Source organism: Cherax quadricarinatus, chromosome 76, assembly GCF_038502225.1.
Source record: "Cherax quadricarinatus isolate ZL_2023a chromosome 76, ASM3850222v1, whole genome shotgun sequence".
Classification (NCBI taxonomy): domain Eukaryota; kingdom Metazoa; phylum Arthropoda; class Malacostraca; order Decapoda; family Parastacidae; genus Cherax; species Cherax quadricarinatus.
Genome location: NC_091367.1, coordinates 12,446,770 through 12,469,631, shown reverse-complemented (window position 1 = coordinate 12,469,631; position 22,862 = coordinate 12,446,770). Strand labels below are relative to the sequence as shown.

The 22,862-nt window shown below is 43.9% G+C and overlaps 1 protein-coding gene across 1 annotated transcript in view; it reads left to right on the top strand.

Annotated features, from left to right (window-relative positions):
- Fim (plastin-2 Fim) overlaps nt 1–22,862 on the top strand; it is a 273,290-nt gene that overhangs the window by 110,493 nt on the left and 139,935 nt on the right. The window lies entirely within an intron of this gene.

Below are 22,862 nucleotides of genomic sequence, written 5' to 3'. Positions count from 1 at the left end.
CTTTGTGTTCGATTTGTTAGGAAGTTGAAGATCCATCTCCCCACTTTCCCAGTTATTCCTTTAGCACGTATTTTATGGGCTATTACGCCATGATCGCATTTGTCAAATGCTTTTGCAAAGTCTGTGTATATTACATCTGCATTCTGATTTTCTTCCAGTGCATCCAAGGCCATGTCATAGTGATCCAGTAGTTGTGAGAGGCAGGAGCGACCTGCCCTGAACCCATGTTGCCCTGGATTGTGCAGATTTTGGGAATCCAGGTGATTTGCAATCCTGCTTCTTAGCACTCTTTCAAAGATTTTTATGATGTGGGATGTCAGAGCTATTGGTCTATAGTTCTTAGCTAATGCTTTGCTGCCACCTTTATGGAGTGGGGCTATATCCGTTGTTTTAAGTGACTGTGGAATTTCACCCATGTCCAAGCTCCTCCTCCATAGTGTACTTAGGGCACGCGAGAGGGGTTTCTTGCAGTTCTTAATGAAAACAGAGTTCCACGAGTCTGGGCCCGGGGCTGAGTGCATAGGCATGTTGTCAATGGCTTTCTCGAAATCTATCGGAGTTAGGGTAATGTCGGAAATCTGGCATACATTTATGGAGTTTTGAGGCTCATTCATGAAGAAATCATTTGGGTCGTCGATCCTCAGACCGATTAGTGGTTCACTAAACACAGAGTCGTACTGGGATTTCAATATTTCACTCATTTCCTTGTTGTCGTCTGTGTAAGTCCCATCCTGTCTGAGTAAGGGCCCGATACTAGATGTGGTATTTGCCTTGTTTTTGGCATATGAAAAGAAATATTTTGAATTTCTTTCAATTTCACTAATAGCTTTAAGCTCCTCCTGCCTCTCCTGGTTCCTGTAAGAGTCATTTAGCTTAAGTTCGATAGTTTCCACTTCCCTGGTCAGCGCCTCCCTTCGTGTATCAGATATTCTAGCACTCCTGAGGAGCTCAGTGCCTCTTCGTCTTCTGTAGAGGGAGCGTCTTTTTCTCTCCAGTTTACTCCTGCTCTTCTTCTTTCTTAGGGGAATATGCCTAGAACATGCTTCGGCTACCAGGCAGTTGATCCTTTCAAGGCACTGGTTTGGGTCCATGTCATTTAAGACATCTTCCCAACATGTTTCGTTTAGGACATGGTTTACCTGGTCCCAGTTGATGTTCTTGTTGTTGAAATTGTATTTTGTGAAGACACCTTCACAGGTACATGCATTCTGTTGTTCAGGACCCCTATGCATGTACGTCTGGACTTCAAGTAGATTGTGATCGGAATTAGTTGTTTTTGATATTCTTATGTCTCTTATCAGGTCCTCATTATTTGTGAAGATAAGGTCAAGTGTGTTTTCTAGTCTTGTTGGCTCCACTATCTGCTGGCTTAAGGTGTGTTTTTCGCAGAGACTTAGTAGCTCATGTGTGTGTGACCTTTCATCTGCGCTACCTCCGGGGATTGTTTCAGCTATAACATTATTTGCTACATTCTTCCATTTTGTATGCCTTAGGTTGAAATCACCAAGCAGTAAGATGTTTGGGGATGGAGCTGGAAGGTTTTCCAAACAGTAATCGATTTTCAGTAGCTGTTCCTTGAACTGTTGGGAGGTTGCATCTGGTGGCTTGTATACAACCACAATGACTAGGTTTTGGTTCTCGATCTTTATTGATAGAACTTCAACTACCTCATTTGTGGTGTTCAGCAACTCCGTGCAGATAAGGGACTCTTTGACATACAGGCCAACCCCCCCTTGTTGCCTGTTTTTTCTGTCGCATCTAAAAAGGTTGTAACCACTTATCCATATTTCACTGTCAAAGTGATCTTTTGTGTGAGTCTCTGTGAAGGCTGCAAACATTGCATTAGACTCCACTAGAAGTCCACTGATAAAAGGTATTTTGTTGTTGGTGGATGGCTTAAGGCCCTGTATATTAGCAAATATGAACGAGGTTGTATTCTGTGTTTGTTGGGGGGATTTTGTTATTGGCATCAGTAGTTGTAATAATTCTGGAGGGCCATGGGTGGCCACTGGCTGCGCCTCCAGTCCAACAAGGCTCCAAGGTGGTGGACTATTTTTGTTATTTCCTTCCATTTTCTTTTTTCGTTTCCTGCCACTAAAAAATCACCTGGAGTTGGGTTGTCGTAGCTACTATTGTTTGTCTTGTATGGTCTAAGACTGAAAAAATTATTCCTGACGTCTGTATGACTCACTTACGTGCTTAGCTGTTGTCTGTGTTTCCTACTCCCCCTCTTCTCAACATGTCTCTATGCACTCCGTGTAATATCCTGAGTATTTTGTATGTATGGTCATGTCTCTCCCAGTCCTCTTTTCTAGTGTTGTTAGCTGAGTTCTATGTGTACCTTCAGGTATATTATTCCTCTCAGTTCTGGCACTAATCTCCTTGCTAACTACTGGATCTTTAGTTTCAATATATGCTTGGTCAGGTGCGGGTTCCATGCTGGCGCCACATACTCCACGATGGGCCTAACATACACTTTGTATAATGCCCTAAATGAATCTGTTCAGGTTTCCAAAAGCAGTTCTTAGTTTGGCTAATTTTGCATGTGCCGTTAAAGTTATTGGATTTATATGCACTTCTGGTGATATGTTTGGTGCTGTGATTACTTCTTGCAGGATGTCTGTAACTTCTTTCTTCCCGGGTTGTATTCAGTGTCCAACCGTCTCACCCTTTATTATTTCGATTAAGAACACTGCAGCAGGCCTACTGGCACATGTTAAGTAGGTCCAAATCACATCCATTTAAGAAGGAAGGAGCACAGCATCAGATCTACTGGCCCAAGCCAGTCATGTATTTGTCTTACCTATTTTTAAAACTACCACAACGTTTTAGCCTCAGTGATGTTACTCGGGAGTTTGTTCCACTCATCCACAACTCTGCTATCAAACCCGTGCTTTGCACACAAATGCGGGGGGGGGGGTTATGAGTGTTGGTCGAGTTTGTTGGTGTTGAGCTCCAGCTCCTAGTTACATCTCTTAACTTTCAGTTGTGTGGTTCCCCAATTCATAATTGTCACAAGGACAGACCGAGGGGTAGGATCAACAACAAATACGGTGGCCCGGTGGTCTGGTGGCTAAAACTCCCGCTTCACACACGGAGGGCCCGGGTTCGATTCCCGGCGGGTGGAAATTCCGACACGTTTCCTTACACCTATTGTCCTGTTCACCTAGCAGCAAATAGGTACCTGGGTGTTAGTCGACTGGTGTGGGTCGCATCCTGGGGGACAAGATTAAGGACCCCAATGGAAATAAGTTAGACAGTCCTCGATGACGCACTGACTTTCTTGGGTTATCCTGGGTGGCTAACCCTCCGGGGTTAAAAATCCGAACGAAATCTTATCTTATCTTCTTATCTTACATTGGTGGCCCGGAGCTGGTGAGTGAGAGGCGGAACTAGCAACGAATAAAGGAAGGGGATAAGGATCAACACGAAACACGTGGAATGAGTTAAACGGGAGAGACGGAGGCAGAACACGTAAAATAGGTTGGACGAAGATGGGGGTGGAGGCGGAACACTGGACACGTGGAAAGGGGTTTAACAGGCGCCCAGGCGGTGTCTGGGGAGCTGGGAGGGGGGCTAATACTTGGCCAAGCCTCCCTGTTGAGGCCTTGGGTCGATGATGCTGTAGATGGTGGTAGCTCTGGGAGTGGTAGTGGGTAAGTGGGGGTTGCTGGTGAGTGGTAATGGTGGTGGTGATGATGGTGGTGCAGAGTGGAAGGCGCTACCAGTGATAACTAGATAAGTGTTGTAGAAATGACACAGTGGGAGACTGATATCACGGACTACGAATCAAACACACCAACAATACTTGGGCATCTTTATTTCGCCTAGAAGTGGCTTTTATCATTCACTGCAGACATGATAAACTAAGACAGTGGAAGATGCGGTAAATAGTCTCAGCATTGCAGAACTGAACACAGAACACAGTGGAATATAAGATAATTATGTGTGTAATGCCGCATCTTGTCGGTATTGTATACCGTTACTGTAATCACAAACTAGCATTTACTCTTTCTATATACAGTGCAGAGAAAATAGACTGCAGCAACAATTTGGGAGGAGAGAGAGAGAGTACATAGTCGTCTATTCTTTGTTGCAGGGGAAATTCACAGCTCCTGGCCCTGCCTCTTCGCTAGTCGCTACTAGGTCCACTCCCTGCTCCAAAAGCTTTATTGTACCTCTTAAAGCTACGTTTGGAGCCTGCTTCCTGTATGTGTGTGTGTATGTAATATATATAGAGACAGAGAGGAGGGGGAGAGAAAGGAAGAGGAGGAGGAGACGCCGATACATACACACAAACTCGCGGGAGGTTGAGAGAAGGCAGTGATGGAGGGTAGGGGAGGCCTGAGGTGAGAGCCTAACTCCCACCTGTATACCTCTCTGTCGGTATGTACATAGTGGTACCTCTTTCTTCCTTTGTCTGGTTTACACTTTTTTTTTTCTTCGTGTTGGGAGTACTTGTGGATCCTGGTTTATGTTGTTAGTTATGTTGTTTCCTATCACTTATTTCACACATACACACACGAGAGAGAGAGAGAGAGAGAGAGCGAGAGCGAGCGAGCGAGCGAGCGAGCGAGAGCGCGAGCAAAGAATCGACTCCTGCAACCACAAATAGGTGAGTATACGCACGCAGGCGCGTACAATTGACGTACGTTTGGTTAAAGATTGGTGTACAGCGCAGAGGTCGAAATATGCTGGATTGAACTTATCACCACAGTGAGAGTGAACCGATTTCACTGACTGTTCCTGAACTAGTTATGTTGGCTATTTGTGAACCAGTTAGTTTCCACAACGACCCGGTCTGGGTGAAGGCAGGCTGCTTAATCCAATCCTTTTATTGGTGGGGATTCGAACGTATCACCACTAGTTTACCAGGTCATCACAGTAACCACTCCACCACGGTACAGTTGTGGTTGTCTAAGTATCGTTTCTGATGATGATCTCTTTTCATAATAAAGTGTACATGGGGCAGGGCAGATCATTAAGACGTGTGGCTAGAACATGATCCCGCTCTTATCCACCCACAGTGAGACGATGCTTCTCGGAGACAACACACACTTGATACCCAAAAGCACACTGACGAACCTGCTCCCCCCCCTCTCTCTCTCTCTCTCTCTCTCTCTCTCTCGTGTAGACAGTTTTGATATTCCACAGTGGCCCGAAAAATTTGCATATTCAAGTTAAATAACACCTATTACTTTTTATATAATAAAAGTATCAATTTGCATTAAAATTGAGTGAGAGTGGGTAGTATTTACATGGGGAGGAGTTAATGTTTATATACGAAGCGGAGGTGATAATGTTTATGTAGGACATGGGATAAATTTTATGCATATGGTGCAACAGTGGGCCATTATTTTGCAGGTAGTGTAGATGGAGTTAGACATTTGTCTTACATAAGACAGAAGTATATCACAGGTGTGCGTGTATATATATATATATATATATATATATATATATATATATATATATATATATATAATATATATATATATATATATATATATACCTGGAGAAGAGAGGAATGCAGAGGAGAGAGAGAGATTTTGGGAGATGTTAAGTGAATGTATAGGAGCCTTTGAACCAAGTGAGAGAGTAATTGTGGTAGGGGACTTGAATGCTAAAGTAGGAGAAACTTTTAGAGAGGGTGTGGTAGGTAAGTTTGGGGTGCCAGGTGTAAATGATAATGGGAGCCCTTTGATTGAACTTTGTATAGAAAGGGGTTTAGTTATAGGTAATACATATTTTAAGAAAAAGAGGATAAATAAGTATACACGATATGATGTAGGGCGAAATGACAGTAGTTTGTTGGATTATGTATTGGTAGATAAAAGACTGTTGAGTAGACTTCAGGATGTACATGTTTATAGAGGGGCCACAGATATATCAGATCACTTTCTAGTTGTAGCTACACTGAGAGTAAAAGGTAGATGGGATACAAGGAGAATAGAAGCATCAGGGAAGAGAGAGGTAAAGGTTTATAAACTAAAAGAGGAGGCAGTTAGGGTAAGATATAAACAGCTATTGGAGGATAGATGGGCTAATGAGAGCATAGGCAATGGGGTCGAAGAGGTATGGGGTAGGTTTAAAAATGTAGTGTTAGAGTGTTCAGCAGAAGTTTGTGGTTACAGGAAAGTGGGTGCAGGAGGGAAGAGGAGCGATTGGTGGAATGATGATGTAAAGAGAGTAGTAAAGGGAGAAAAAGTTAGCATATGAGAAGTTTTTACAAAGTAGAAGTGATGCAAGGAGGGAAGAGTATATGGAGAAAAAGAGAGAAGTTAAGAGAGTGGTGAAGCAATGTAAAAAGAGAGCAAATGAGAGAGTGGGTGAGATGTTATCAACAAATTTTGTTGAAAATAAGAAAAAGTTTTGGAGTGAGATTAACAAGTTAAGAAAGCCTAGAGAACAAATGGATTTGTCAGTTAAAAATAGGAGAGGAGAGTTATTAAATGGAGAGTTAGAGGTATTGGGAAGATGGAAGGAATATTTTGAGGAATTGTTAAATGTTGATGAAGATAGGGAAGCTGTGATTTCGTGTATAGGGCAAGGAGGAATAACATCTTGTAGGAGTGAGGAAGAGCCAGTTGTGAGTGTGGGGGAAGTTCGTGAGGCAGTAGGTAAAATGAAAGGGGGTAAGGCAGCCGGGATTGATGGGATAAAGATAGAAATGTTAAAAGCAGGTGGGTATATAGTTTTGGAGTGGTTGGTGCAATTATTTAATAAATGTATGGAAGAGGGTAAGGTACCTAGGGATTGGCAGAGAGCATGCATAGTTCCTTTGTATAAAGGCAAAGGGGATAAAAGAGAGTGCAAAAATTATAGGGGGATAAGTCTGTTGAGTGTACCTGGTAAAGTGTATGGTAGAGTTATAATTGAAAGAATTAAGAGTAAGACGGAGAATAGGATAGCAGATGAACAAGGAGGCTTTAGGAAAGGTAGGGGGTGTGTGGACCAGGTGTTTACAGTGAAACATATAAGTGAACAGTATTTAGATAAGGCTAAAGAGGTCTTTGTGGCATTTATGGATTTGGAAAAGGCGTATGACAGGGTGGATAGGGGGGCAATGTGGCAGATGTTGCAAGTGTATGGTGTAGGAGGTAGGTTACTGAAAGCAGTGAAGAGTTTTTACGAGGATAGTGAGGCTCAAGTTAGAGTATGTAGGAAAGAGGGAAATTTTTTCCCAGTAAAAGTAGGCCTTAGACAAGGATGTGTGATGTCACCGTGGTTGTTTAATATATTTATAGATGGGGTTGTAAGAGAAGTAAATGCGAGGGTCTTGGCAAGAGGCGTGGAGTTAAAAGATAAAGAATCACACACAAAGTGGGAGTTGTCACAGCTGCTCTTTGCTGATGACACTGTGCTCTTGGGAGATTCTGAAGAGAAGTTGCAGAGATTGGTGGATGAATTTGGTAGGGTGTGCAAAAGAAGAAAATTAAAGGTGAATACAGGAAAGAGTAAGGTTATGAGGATAACAAAAAGATTAGGTGATGAAAGATTGAATATCAGATTGGAGGGAGAGAGTATGGAGGAGGTGAACGTATTCAGATATTTGGGAGTGGACGTGTCAGCGGATGGGTCTATGAAAGATGAGGTGAATCATAGAATTGATGAGGGAAAAAGAGTGAGTGGTGCACTTAGGAGTCTGTGGAGACAAAGAACTTTGTCCTTGGAGGCAAAGAGGGGAATGTATGAGAGTATAGTTTTACCAACGCTCTTATATGGGTGTGAAGCGTGGGTGATGAATGTTGCAGCGAGGAGAAGGCTGGAGGCAGTGGAGATGTCATGTCTGAGGGCAATGTGTGGTGTGAATATAATGCAGAGAATTCGTAGTTTGGAAGTTAGGAGGAGGTGCGGGATTACCAAAACTGTTGTCCAGAGGGCTGAGGAAGGGTTGTTGAGGTGGTTCGGACATGTAGAGAGAATGGAGCGAAACAGAATGACTTCAAGAGTGTATCAGTCTGTAGTGGAAGGAAGGCGGGGTAGGGGTCGGCCTAGGAAGGGTTGGAGGGAGGGGGTAAAGGAGGTTTTGTGTGCGAGGGGCTTGGACTTCCAGCAGGCATGCGTGAGCGTGTTTGATAGGAGTGAATGGAGACAAATGGTTTTTAATACTTGACGTGCTGTTGGAGTGTGAGCAAAGTAACATTTATGAAGGGATTCAGGGAAACCGGCAGGCCGGACTTGAGTCCTGGAGATGGGAAGTACAGTGCCTGCACTCTGAAGGAGGGGTGTTAATGTTGCAGTTTAAAAACTGTAGTGTAAAGCACCCTTCTGGCAAGACAGTGATGGAGTGAATGATGGTGAAAGTTTTTCTTTTTCGGGCCACCCTGCCTTGGTGGGAATCGGCCGGTGTGATAATAAAAAAAAATATATATATATACATATATATATATATATATATATATATATATATATATATATATATATATATATATATATATATATATATATATATATATATATGTCGTGCCGAATAGGCAGAACTTGCGATCTTGGCTTAAATAGCAACGCTCATCTTGCCATATAGGACAAGTGAAAATTTGTGTATGCAATAATTTCGCCAAAATCATTCTGAACCTAACGTAAAAAATATATTTGATTGTGTTTGTTTAGTACTAAATTATTGTAAACGTATTTAAAATATATTTAGTTGGGTTAGGCTAAAATAAATTGCTCTTGTTATAATAAGGTTAGGTAAGTTTTCTAAGATTCTTTTGGTGCAAAATTAAAAATTTCTACATTAACATTAATGAAAAAAATATATCTTTAAACGTATAAGAGAAAATTTCCGAAAGCACTTAATTTTAAATGAGTTCTTGCTAATTGACCAATTTTACATATTCGGCACGACATATATATATATATATATATATATATATATATATATATATATATATATATATATATATATATATATATATATATATATATATATATATATACATATATATACATACATACATACATACATACATACATACATACATACATATATATGTCGAAACCCTGAATTTCAACATACCGGCCGTGTCCCACCAAGGCAGGGTGGCCCCCCCAAAAAAAACGAAAGTTTTTCTTTTTAAATTTAGTAATTTATACAGGAGAAAGGATTACTAGCCCATTGCTCCTGGCTTATAATAGGTGATACACACGTAACAACATGTACCGTATATGCCACCTTTATATCAACAATGTATCTTTTAAATCTTATGTAAAATATTAAGTAATAAAATATTCCTATTAGTAAAAAAAAAATATATATCAAAAGATGGGGTGGTAGGGGAAGTGGAATATTCAAACGGCTTCAGGAAGAAATCCAAATATTTTTCCTTGAAGCCTTTTTATCCACTTCTCCGAGGCTGTGGGTCCCACAATTTACACCAGAGGTGGACCCCATCATATATATATATATATATATATATATATATATATATATATATATATATATATATATATATATATATATATATATATATATATATATATATACAGTGGTTTACAAAGGTATATCAAAGGTACTGATGTCGTGGAAACGTTCTTAAAACCGCTGTCACGCTGGAATGAGATATTTATCTTCACATGTTTTATGTGGCTGATTACAGCAGCTGTAGCATGTTTGTAAACTGCGTGCGTGTGTGTATTCTTACCTGTTTGTGGTTGCAGGGGTCGTTCCACAGCTCCTGGCCCCTCCTATCCACTGGTCGCTACTAGGTCCACTATCTCCCTTCTCCATGAGCTTTTTCGTTTCTCTTTTCTCCTCTCGTGTCGTGTGTGTGTGTGTGTATGTGTGTGTATGTGTGTGTGTGTGTGTGTGTGTGTGTGTGTGTGTGTGTGTGTGTGTGTACTCACCTATTTGTACTCACCTATTTGTGGTTGCAGGGGTCGATTCATAGCTCCTGGCCCCGCCTCTTCGCTGATTGCTACTGTGTGTATGTGTGTGTGTGTGTGTGTGTGTGTGTGTGTGTGTGTGTGTGTGTGTGTGTGTAGGAGCAAGACTTTTCACCGTACCACCAGCAGAAATGTTGCTGGAAAGAAGATAAAAGTTCTTAAGAACTTGAGCATCTGCAAGTGCTGGATGATCCAGGTTGTGATGGACATGAGCGCCTGCGGGACGCTAGCGCCTGGTTACGTTGTTTAAGATTTATCAGGAAACAAGAGAATTATTTCCTGACGCGGGTCTTAGTTATATGATGACCCGCCACCGGAGCTTTTGGTTATGTGACCGAGGCCTTCCACTGGCATACCCGTCCACCTCTTTAAAAACTGAGATAATAATTATAGCCATTCTTAATAGTCTGATTAACCAAGGAGGCAGCAAAGAAGACTAGACTCAAGCCGGGCTTGTGGGCTGGTAAGACAGAATATTAAACGACGTTTCTGTCAAGAAAAGCTTTATCAAGTGTTTATGTAACGAAGCTTACCCTGAGCGAAACAATGTCAGAATAAAGCTCTCTTTCACATATTGATAGTATAGAATACCACAAAGTTGATAAACAAGACACTTTTGTAGCACCTGGCTATTTTATTGATCAAACGTTTCGCCTGAACAACAAGCTTCTTTGAAGAAGTCTGTTGTGCAGGCGAAATGTTTAGTCAACAAAGTTACCCAAGTACTGCACATGTCTTATTCATCAAAGATGCACTTGAGCGAAATATTGCGTTTATTCAAGATTACTCTCTGTTTCACCTGTCAGAACCTTCCAGTCACCTGCCTGTTAGAACCTTCCAGTCACCTGCCTGTTAGAACCTTCCAGTCACCTGCCTGTTAGAACCTTCCAGTCACCTGCCTGTTATAACCTTCCAGTCACCTGCCTGTCAGAACCTTCCAGTCACCTGCCTGTTATAATCTTCCAGTCACCTGCCTGTTAGAACCTTCCAGTCACCTGCCTGTTATAACCTTCCAGTCGCCTGCCTGTTATAACCTTCCAGTCACCTGCCTGTTAGAACCTTCCAGTCACCTGCCTGTTATAACCTTCCAGTCACCTGCCTGTTAGAACCTTCCAGTCACCTGCCTGTTAGAACCTTCCAGTCACCTGCCTGTTAGAACCTTCCAGTCACCTGCCTGTTATAACCTTCCAGTCACCTGCCTGTTATAACCTTCCAGTCACCTGCCTGTTAGAACCTTCCAGTCACCTGCCTGTTATAACCTTCCAGTCACCTGCCTGTTAGAACCTTCCAGTCACCTGCCTGTTAGAACCTTCCAGTCACTTGCTTGTTAGAACCTTCCAGTCACCTGCCTGTTATAACCTTCCAGTCACTTGCCTGTTAAAACCTTCCAGTCACCTGCCTGTTAGAACCTTCCAATCACCTGCCTGCTAGAACCTTCCAGCCACCTGCCTGTTAGAACCTTCCAGCCACCTGCCTGTTACAACCTCCCAGCCACCTGCCTGTTACAACCTCACAGCCACCTGCCTGTTAGAACCTTCCAGTCACCTGCCTGTTAGAACCTTCCAGTCATCTGCCTGTTAGAACCTTCCAGTCACCTGCCTGTTAGAACCTTCCAGCCACCTGCCTGTTAGAACCTTCCAGCCACCTGCCTGTTAGAACCTTCCAGTCGCCTGCCTGTTAGAACCTTCCAGCCACCTGCCTGTTAGAACCTTCCAACCACGTGCCTGTTAGAACCTTCCAGTCACCTGCCTGTTAGAACCTTCCAGCCACCTGCCTGTTAGAACCTTCCAACCACATGCCTGTTAGAACCTTCCAGTCACCTGCCTGTTAGAACCTTCCAGCCACCTGCCTGTTAGAACCTTCCAGTCACTTGCCTGGAATTTTCCTGATGACAGTTTCAGGAACATTTCCAGTACCTGTATATGCGACTACTTAAAACATTTGGAATAAAACAGAATGAAAGTGGATAAGCACTGACTTTATGGTTTATTAAAACGAAATTAACTTTAGCGTTGCTTGTGTGGTTAGCTCTAGCTAGTGTTGCATGTGTGGTTAAGTAGCTAGTATTGCGTGTGTGGTTAACTAGCTAGTACTGCGTGTGTGGTTAACTAGCTAGTACTGCGTGTGTGGTTAACTAGGTAGTACTGCGCGTGTGGTTAACTAGCTAGTACTGCGTGTGTGGTTAACTAGCTAGTACTGCGTGTGTGGTTAACTAGCTAGTACTGCGTGTGTGGTTAACTAGCTAGTACTGCGTGTGTAGTTAACTAGCTAGTACTGCGTGTGTGGTTAACTAGCTAGTACTGCGTGTGTGGCTAACTAGCTAGTACTGCGTGTGTGGTTAACTAGCTAGTACTGCGTGTGTGGTTAACTAACTAGTACTGCGTGTGTGGTTAACTAGCTAGTACTGCGTGTGTGGTTAACTAGCTAGTACTGCGTGTGTGGTTAACTAGCTAGTACTGCGTGTGTGGTTAACTAGCTAGTACTGCGTGTGTGGTTAACTAACTAGTACTGCGTGTGTGGTTAACTAGCTAGTACTGCGTGTGTGGTTAACTAGCTAGTACTGCGTGTGTGGTTAACTAGCTAGTACTGCGTGTGGTTAACTAGCTAGTACTGCGTGTGTGGTTAACTAGCTAGTACTGCGTGTATGGTTAACTAGCTAGTACTGCGTGTGTGGTTAACTAGCTAGTACTGCGTGTGTGGTTAACTAACTAGTGTTGTGTGTGTGTGGTTAACTAGCTAGTACTGCGTGTGTGGTTAACTAGCTAGTACTGGGTGTGTGGTTAACTAGCTAGTACTGCGTGTGTGGTTAACTAGCTAGTACTGCGTGTGTGGTTAACTAGCTAGTACTGCGTGTGTGGTTAACTAGCTAGTACTGCGTGTGTGGTTAACTAGCTAGTACTGCGTGTGTGGTTAACTAGCTAGTACTGCGTGTGTGGTTAACTAGCTAGTACTGCGTGTGTGGTTAACTAGCTAGTACTGCGTGTGTGGTTAACTAGCTAGTACTGCGTGTGTGGTTAACTAGCTAGTACTGCGTGTGTGGTTAACTAGCTAGTACTGCGTGTGTGGTTAACTAGCTAGTACTGCGTGTGTGGTTAACTAGCTAGTACTGCGTGTGTGGTTAACTAGCTAGTACTGCGTGTGTGGTTAACTAGCTAGTACTGCGTGTGTGGTTAACTAGCTAGTACTGCGTGTGTGGTTAACTAGCTAGTACTGCGTGTGTGGTAATATAAACGTGGCACCAAGCTGATGAACGCTCAATTAACTTTTTAATTTGTCTTACACGAGTTGCATTTTAATATTCAGGAATAATAACGATGGTTTTAACCAGTGTGTGTGTGTGTGTGTGTGTGTGTGTGTGTGTGTGTGTGTGTGTGTGTGTGTGTGTTCACCTGTTTGTTACTAGGTTTTATTTATAGCTCCTGGTCCCTCTTACGTTACCACGTGATTGATTCACTTGCTCGTGGGCCGTGTCGTACCTACACACAAAATTACGTATGACACGTGTGTGTGTGTGTGTGTGTGTGTGTGTGTGTGTGTGTGTGTGTGTGTGTGTGTGTGTGATGTCTCCCCTCTGCTAGTGTGTGCGTGCTCAGGGGTGGGTGGGCACACACGTGGGTGTGTATAGTATGCGGGGGTGTGTGTGGTGGGGCCGGCCACCTTTAAGGCGTGGGTGTATGTAACGTGTAAGGGCGTCTGCAACTTTAAGGCGCGAGCGCGCGCATGTGTATGGATCGAAGGAGGGGCGCCTTATCCTGGTGTTTGTGGGCGGTTAGTTCCGCCCACCTGTCTTCTCCCACCCACTGTACGCTTCTCTCTCCTGGTAATGATAGGCACATGTTACCTACACCGTGAGACATTCATAGGTTGGGAGGAAGACGATAATAACAGCGAGGAGGAGGAGTATGATGATGGTGAGAGCAAGAGGGACATAGGGAAAAGGTAAGTTTTGTGCAATAAAAAAAACACTTTGTTTACGTATGTCTTAAGCTTTGTTGCAGTAAGTTGCAAATTGTCTCTCTCTCTCTCTCCACTGGTCTCATTCTCTCTCATTTTGTTGGTCTTTATTCTGTGTTGCCTCACCTCCCGTGGCACCATTAACCTTCCCTCAGGGGTGCCACAACCTGGTGCGTATACTCTACTATAACCTTGAAATATAGCCGCTGCCGGAAACTCACTCTCTCTCTCTCTCTCTCTCTCTCTCTCTCTCTCTCTCTCTCTCTCTCTCTCTCTCTCTCTCTCTCTCTCTCTCTCTCGTATTTCTTTTCTCCTACGCTTGGTCAGCCGTGGTGGGAGTTTGATGGTTCGTGCCTAGGAGTAAGGACCTCTTCTAGGAAGGGTGCCACACTTCCCGTAAGATGCCACTACCATCACGGTGCCCATAAGATGCTATCATCACAGTGCCCATAAGATGCCACTGTCATCACAGTGCCCATAAGATGCCACTGTCATAACAGTTGATTTAAGAATATAAATTATGGAATGTGATATTTAAATAGTTTCACTTGCTTTGTGATTTTGATTTACCTAATAATTGAGTTGGTCACGACACTATCAGTTGATAATGATTATGCAAATTTGATAATGTTTGAAATGGAAGATAGTGGCAGTGAGAAGCAGGGGCGACATGGGAACAATACTAGACCACTGTACTCACCTAGCTGTACTCGCCTAGCTGTACTCGCCTAGCTGAGGTTGCAGGGGTCGATTCCAAGCTCCTGGCCCCGCCTCTTCACTGATCGCTACTAGGTCACTCTCCCTGAACCGTGAGCTTTATCATACCTCTGCTTAAAGCTATGTATGGATCCTGCCTCCACTACATCGCTTCCCAAACTGTTCCACTTCCTGACTACTCTGTGGCTGAAGAAATACTTCCTAACATCCCTGTGATTCATATGTGTCTTCAACTTCCAACTGTGTCCCCTTGTTGCTGTGTCCCATCTCTGGAACATCCTGTCTTTGTTCACCTTGTCAATTCCTCTCAGTATTTTGTATGTCGTTATCATGTCAACCCTATCTCTCCTGTCCTCCAGTGTCGTCAGGTTGATTTCCCTTAACCTCTCCTCGGAGGACATATCTCTTAGCTCTGGGACTAGTCTTGTTGCAAACCTTTGCACTTTCTCTAGTTTCTTTACGTGCTTGGCTAGGTGTGGGTTCCAAACTGGTGCCGCATACTTCAATATGGGCCTAACGTACACGGTGTACAGGGTTCTGAACGATTCCTTATTAAGATGTCGGAATGCTGTTCTGAGGTTTGCTAGGCGCCCATATGCTGCAGCAGTTATTTGGTTGATGTGCACTTCAGGAGATGTGCCTGGTGTTATACTCACCCCAAGATCTTTTTCCTTGAGTGAGGTTTGTAGTCTCTGGCCCCCTAGACTGTACTCCGTCTGAAGTCTTCTTTGCCCTTCCCCAGTCTTCATGACTTTGCACTTGGTGGGGTTGAACTCCAGTAGCCAATTGCTGGACCAGGTCTGCAGCCTGTCCAGATCCCTTTGTAGTTCTGCCTGGTCTTCGATCGAATGAATTCTTCTCATCAACTTCACGTCATCTGCAAACAGGGACACTTCGGATTCTATTCCTTCCGTCATGTTCACAAATACCAGAAACAGCACTGGTCCTAGGACTGACCCCTGTGGGACCCCGCTGGTCACAGGTGCCCACTCTGACACCTCGCCACGTACCATGACTCGCTGCTGTCTTCCTGACAAGTATTCCCTGATCCATTGTAGTGCCTTCCCTGTTATCCCTGCTTGGTCCTCCAGTTTTTGCACTAATCTCTTGTGTGGAACTGTGTCAAACGCCTTCTTGCAGTCCAAGAAAATGCAATCCACCCACCCCTCTCTCTCTCTTGTCTTACTGCTGTCACCATGTCATAGAACTCCAGTAGGTTTGTGACACAAGATTTCCCATCCCTGAAACCATGTTGGCTGCTGTTGATGAGATCATTCCTTTCTAGGTGTTCCACCACTCTTCTGATAATCTTCTCCATGACTTTGCATACTATACATGTTAGTGACACTGGTCTGTAGTTTAGTGCTTCATGTCTGTCTTCTTTTTTAAAGATTGGGACTACATTTGCTGTCTTCCATGCCTCAGGCAATCTCCCTGTTTCGATAGATGTATTGAATATTGTTGTTAGGGGTACACATAGTGCCTCTGCTCCCTCTCTCAGGACCCATGGAGAGATGTTATCTGGCCCCATTGCCTTTGAGGTATCTATCTCACTCAGAAGCCTCTTCACTTCTTCCTTGGTTGTGTGTACTGTGTCCAGCACTTGGTGGTGTGCCCCACCTCTCTGTCTTTCTGGAGCTCCTTCTGTCTCCTCTGTGAACACTTCTTTAAATCTCTTGAGTTCCTCACTTACTTCAAGGTCATTTCTTGCTGTCTCTCCTCCTTCCTTCCTTAGCCTGATTACCTGGTCCTTGACTGTTGTTTTCCTCCTGATGTGGCTGTATAACAGTTTTGGGTCAGATTTGGCTTTCGCTGCTATGTCGTTTTCATATTGTCGTTGGGCCTCCCTTCTTATCTGTGCATATTCATTTCTGGCTCTACGACTGCTCTCCTTATTCTCCTGGGTCCTTTGCCCTCTGTATTTCTTCCATTCCCTAGCACACTTGGTTTTTGCCTCCCTGCACCTTTGGGTGAACCATGGACTCATCCTGGTTTTTTCATTAGTCCTGTTACCCTTGGGTACAAACCTCTCCTCAGCCTCCTTGCATTTTGTTGCTACATATTCGATCATCTCATTAACTGGCTTCCCTGCCAGTTCTCTGTCCCACTGAACCCCGTTCAGGAAGTTCCTCATTCCCGTGTAGTCCCCTTTCTTGTAGTTTGGCTTCATTCGTCCTGGCCTTCCTGCTTCCCCCTCCAATTGTAGCTCTACTGTGTATTCGAAGCTTAAAACCACATGATCCCTGGCCCCAAGGGGTCTTTCATATGTGATGTCCTCAATATCTGCACTACTCAAGGTGAATACTAGGCCCAGTCTTGCTGGTTCATCCTCTCCTCTCTCTCTTGTAGTGTCCCTTACGTGTTGGTGCATGAAGTTTTCCAGTACCACCTCCATCATCTTAGCCCTCCATGTGTCTTGGCCCCCATGTGGCTCCAAGTTCTCCCAATCGATCTCCTTGTGGTTAAAGTCGTCAACATGCGTGGGTCTGAACTTTTCAATATACTTCCAGCAGATAACAGAAGTAATGCAGGAACAAGTGTAGAAGTCTTGAAGAGGAAGCTAGATCATTGCCGTCGCCAGGTGCCAGAACAACCAGACTGAAGAAATGTGGGACAGCAGGCCACCAACAGCAAAAGTCTGGATGATCAGGCAGTCACCAGTAAAACCTGTGGGAATAGAAATACTCTCGAACCCTGTCACAGGTTATCAACAGTCACAGTTACATGTTTTAAGAGCTGCATAACCAAATGGTTCTGGTGTTTGGTTCATAAAATGATATAAACGAATGTTTTTTTAAATGCAACAAAGAAAGAATCAGCATCGTACCTGTGCGCACTTGGAGGCTCCTGGGAGCCGGTGCTTGTGTTGCTTCACTTGACTTGATTTATTCACTATCTTCTTGCTCATTCACATCTAAACCACAAATTGCTGAGCAAACTTCAAATGTTGCGTTTTGTTATGTACCGCGTTTTATTACACGTAGATTACATTATCTTTGTACAGTATAACAATACATAAATAATTGAATTTGAATTGTCTTATTACCTTGGTTCAGGATTGGTGGAACAGTTGTCTAAATAAACAAATAACCCGCACATAGGAGAGACGTTTTGGTCCGACGTGGAGCAATTATAGTCGCAGTGTAAATGGTCCAAGTCGGACCGAAACGTCGTGTTAAGCTCCTGTCTCTTGTGTCCCGGTTGTGTGTTGTTCCAGTCAGGGTATTGTGTCTTTCTGTTCTTTAACAATTCCATGAAAATTCGTCTGTTTTTTTCTGCAAGTGTGATATGTTGTAGCCACAAGTGTGTGTGTGTGTGTGTGTGTGTGTGTGTGTGTGTGTGTGTGTGTGTGTGTGTGAGTGTGTGTGTGTGTGTGTGTGCGTGCGTGTGTGTGTGTGTGTGTGTGTGTGTGTGCGTGCGTGCGTGTGTGTGTGTGTGTGTGTGTGTGTGTGTGTGTATGTGCGCGTGTGCGTGTGTGTGTGTGTGTGTGTGTGTGTGTGTGTGTGTGTGTGTGTGTGTGTGTGTGTGTGTGTGTGTGTGTGTGTGTGTGCGCGTGCGTGCGTGCGTGCGTGCGTGTGTGTGTGTGTGTGTGTGTGTGTGTGTGTGTGTGTGTGTGTGTGTGTGTGTGTGTGTGTGTGCGTGCGTGCGGGCGTGTGTGTGTGTGTGTGCGTGTGTGTGTGTGTGTGTGTGTGTGTGCGTGTGTGTGTGTGTGTGTGCGTGCGTGTGTGTGTGTGTGTGTGTGTGTGTGTGTGTGTGTGTGTGTGTACTCACCTATTTGTGGTTGCAAGGGTCGATTCACAGCTCCTGGCCCCGCCTCTTCGCTCGCTAGTGGTTACTATATCCACTCTCTCCCTGCTCCGTGAGCTTTATATTGCACCTCTTTGTGTATGTATATATGCTTACCTAATTGATTTCACTAATTTGTGGTTATAGGAGTTGAGACTTAGCTCCTGGCACTGCCTCTATGCTGGCCGCTGCCAATTTCATTCCTGGTTGCATGAGCTCTGTCATACCTATTCTTAAAGCTATGTATGCATTCTACCTCTACCACTTGGTTGTCTAGGTCGTTCCAATTCCTGAACACTTTATGGATGATAAAGTATTTCGTAATATCCTTATGGTTCATCTGTACTTTCAGCTTCCACCTGTGACCTTGTGTACCTGAGACTAGTCCATTCTGTCAGTTCCTCAGTATTTTGTACGTCGTAATCATATCGTAAGGGTTCTTAAATGGAGATATCACAGGTTGAAAGTAGACACACTTGTAGGATGGTAGCTATATTGTCAGTCTGAGATGGTGTAGGATGGAGCCCAGTGCCTTGCCTGTCTACGCCTGGATGGTCTGCCGCCGAGTGAGACCGGGACAGAGGGATGAGCCTCCTCGTGTGCATCCCGTGACGTCACACAAAGCCACAGGCCTACGACGCTGCCACCATTTATCGTAAGGGTTCTTAAATGGAGATATCACAGGTTGAAAGTAGACACACTTGTAGGATGGTAGCTATATTGTCAGTCTGAGATGGTGTAGGATGGAGCCCAGTGCCTTGCCTGTCTACGCCTGGATGGTCTGCCGCCGAGTGAGACCGGGACAGAGGGATGAGCCTCCTCGTGTGCATCCCGTGACGTCACACAAAGCCACAGGCCTACGAGGGGTCTCGTGTCTAAAGCACATGGATGATGCTACTGCTATGCTATATAATACTGGGAATACAGGGATCAGCAACTATGCTGACAATCATGTCACCTCTGGCTCTTCTCCCCTCTAGTGTCGCGGGTTTCGCTCCTCTAGCCTTTCCTCATACTTATTCACCTCATCTCTGGGACTAATTTTGTTGCAAACATGCGCATTGTTTTCCAGCTATATATGCTTTATCAGATGCGGGTTCATTACTAGCGATGCATACTCCAACATGGGCCTGAAATATGCCGCGTATAAGGTCGTGAATGCCTCTTTCTTGATGTTCATGAAAACTACCCGTCAGTTTACTAGTCTCGCGTTTACTGCAGCGGTTACTCGCTTGATGTGTGCCAGTCTTGCGTTTACTGCAGCGGTTACTCGCCTGATGTGTGCCTAAGGCAAAATGCTCGGAACTGTACTTACCCCGAGGTCCTCTTCCAGGGAGCTTTGCAGCCTTTGTCCCCCTAGCCTGTACACTGTTTGCGGACGTCTCTGCCCTTCTCCAGTTTGCATAACCTTGCATTTGCTGGGGTTTAAAAGCAATGGACAGTTGTCAGACCAATCTTACAGCTTGTCCAGATCCATTTATAGTCTTTTTCGGTCTACCGGTGTTTGTATTCTCCTCATTAGTTTCACATCGTCTGTAAACAGAGACAGCTATGACTCAATTTTCTGTCATGTTTACATACACAAGAAACCATGCTGGACCAAGTACTGAACCTTGTGGAACTTCACACGTCATACCCTCACTTCGATACGTCTTCCCTGACAGGAACTCGTTGCTGCCTTCCCGTTCAGTATTTATTCCTTATCCACTGTAGTGTTTTCCCTGTAATTCCTATCTACTCTAGCTTTTGTGCCAGTCTTTTGTGGTATACTATATGGAACGCCTTCTTGTAATCCAGTAATGTTAAGTCCACTCGTCCCTCTCTCTCCTGCCTAACTTTCGTTATCTTGTCATAGAACTCTAGCAGAACTGTGATACACGATTTGCCATCTCAGAAGCGATGCTTGTTGTCTGAATCCACTCCTTTCCAGGTGCTCTTCCCATAGTCTTCTCCATCATCGTACATATTGTATATGTTAGTGACATTAACCTGCAGTTGATTGTCTCCTTTGTGTGTGTGAGCAAAACTCGATTTGTTTCAGCTACTGTTGTCAAGCAGTTACTACGAGACATGACTCACTGCTTTTCAAGGTTTACGACGTAGTTCTGCATAGTTACCCCGGGGTCAGATTTCACCCCCGGGATATTAATTTCATTGTTGAATGTTAAGAGATCTCTCTCATTCTCGCACCAGCAGGTATCCAATTCATTGTTGAATTCTGAGTCTCTGTCATTGTAATATCAGCAACTGTAATAATATCATACACCTTACTCTAACTTGCTGGAGAGAGAGATATGGAAACATATGAAGGATCAACCCAGGAAAAACACAGAAGTAAATGAATGATCAACCCAGGAAAAACACAAAGCAAATGAAGGATCAACCCAGGAAAAACACAGACGCCAGGTGGGTGGGGGGCACAATTAGAGAACAGTGTGTCAACATCCGTGATTCAAGACTCTTCAACACACTACCAGCACATATCGTAAACATTGTTGCAATGAGTCTAGTTCCAAAAGAAACTGGACTGTTACCCTCCAGAAAGCGCAACTTCATCCAGGCTATGATGCCTGTGTAGGCTAGCACAGACCGCTAGCAGCAACAGTTTAATTGACGAGGCAGTAACGAAGGAGATCTGGCATTGTGAAGGGCTGGGAGGGCAGAATTCTAGAAAGCAGTCACAGGTAGTCATGATATGTTTTTCTTAGCAACAGTTGTAACTTGTCATCGCCTGCCCCAGGCTAATCTAATAAAGCTTCCTGAGTAAGTCATTGTAAACATGCATGTCATCCAGACATGTGACTCAGTTACTGGTTGAAGTTGATATTCTCTTCCAGTATTTGTTGTATTAATAGTTCCAGGAATCATCGTCCCCGCCTCCAGTTCTCATTAACTGGAAAGTAAGTGTTACAAGAAAGAGAATTATTAACAGACACTCGGGGGAACTAAAAATGTGTGTATACTTAATGTAAGTAGAATTTTGTATGATTTATCTGTCGTCTTTCACGTTCATTAGGCGGAAAGACAAACTGTCAATCCAACCAGAGTGCAAAACATTTAATCGGTTTCCGTTTCCCTCTCATATGAGAGGAAGACAGTGTATCTCTGGATGGTTGTTGTCTACCAACCTAGAGCCCGGATTTGTGCTTCAAGATTCTATCAGCCACAGTGATAATCACTGGTTCTGCACAAGAGCACGGGGCTCAGGTTACCAAAGTTTTTAATTGCGTGACAACACTGCTTGGCAGTCTGTGTCACTCATCTACAAATTTATTGCCAAGCAAATGCCTACCAGTGAATATGCCCTCGTCTGCTACACCTGACGTTACTATATAAGCGCCAGGGTCCTTTCTTCTGCTTCAGAATCTCCACGACTATGGTGCTCTTCGCACCTACTCCTAGGTTGAGGGACTGATTACCTCATCTTCTGTACATAGTTCTACTATCTTCAAGTTATGTCCTAGAATTTGTATTGATAAAGCCACTGGATGGCGAAACGTCTACAATAAAGATACCCAGATGTTGCACATGTGTCTTAATCTCAACTTGTCGGTATTATATACCATTCGTACACAACTTGTCAGACACTGCAACATCATGGAATCTTAATTCTGAGGACATGTACATAACCTTCACGACTACGACAACTACTACTACAACTAACCAATCTCTTTGGGAAGGACCTACTTCCACTGGGGAATCCCGCCTACCAGTGAATATGCCCTCGTCTGCTACACCTGACGTTACTATATAAGCGCCAGGATTCTTTCTTCTGCTTCAGAATCTCCACGACTATGGTGCTCTTCGCACCTACTCCTAGGTTGAGGGACTGATTACCTCATCTTCTGTACATAGTTCTACTGTCTTCAAGTTATGTCCTAGAATTTGTATTGATAAAGCCACTGGATGGCGAAACGTCTACAATAAAGATACCCAGATGTTGCACATGTGTCTTAATCTCAAATGCTTCCCGTTAACTTTTTTGAATTCAAAATGTCTTGCTTTGGATTTTACAGCTCTTTACATCTGCTTATTAATACCGCCCATATTATGCACTTCATTTATATTATCCTTCGATCTAAGTTGTATCTGTGAAGGACCTGCCTAATATGGGCCAACAGACCTACTGCAGTGTTCCTCCTTTCTTATGTTACTTATGTAAGTCCTTCATCATTGTCTTCGCCAGCTCACTGCTGCCTAATTTAGAATGTTTTGGTATAGTTTTCTGTCTTCAGTTATCATCATCCCCCCTTTTGTACCGTATGGGTCTTCTCTCACCACGGTAGTCACTTATTTCTTGGGTGGCATTGAAAATCGGGTTGGGCAAATGTTTTGTTAGTGGGATGAATTGTAAAGGACTTGCCTAGTATGGGCCAACAGGCCTGCTGCAGTGATCCTCCTTTCTTATGTACTTAATAGCACTAACCACTGTGGTACAATAGTACATTGTGTGAGCAACATGGGACACAGCACTGACCACTGTGGTACAATAGTACAGTGTGAACAACATGGGACACAAC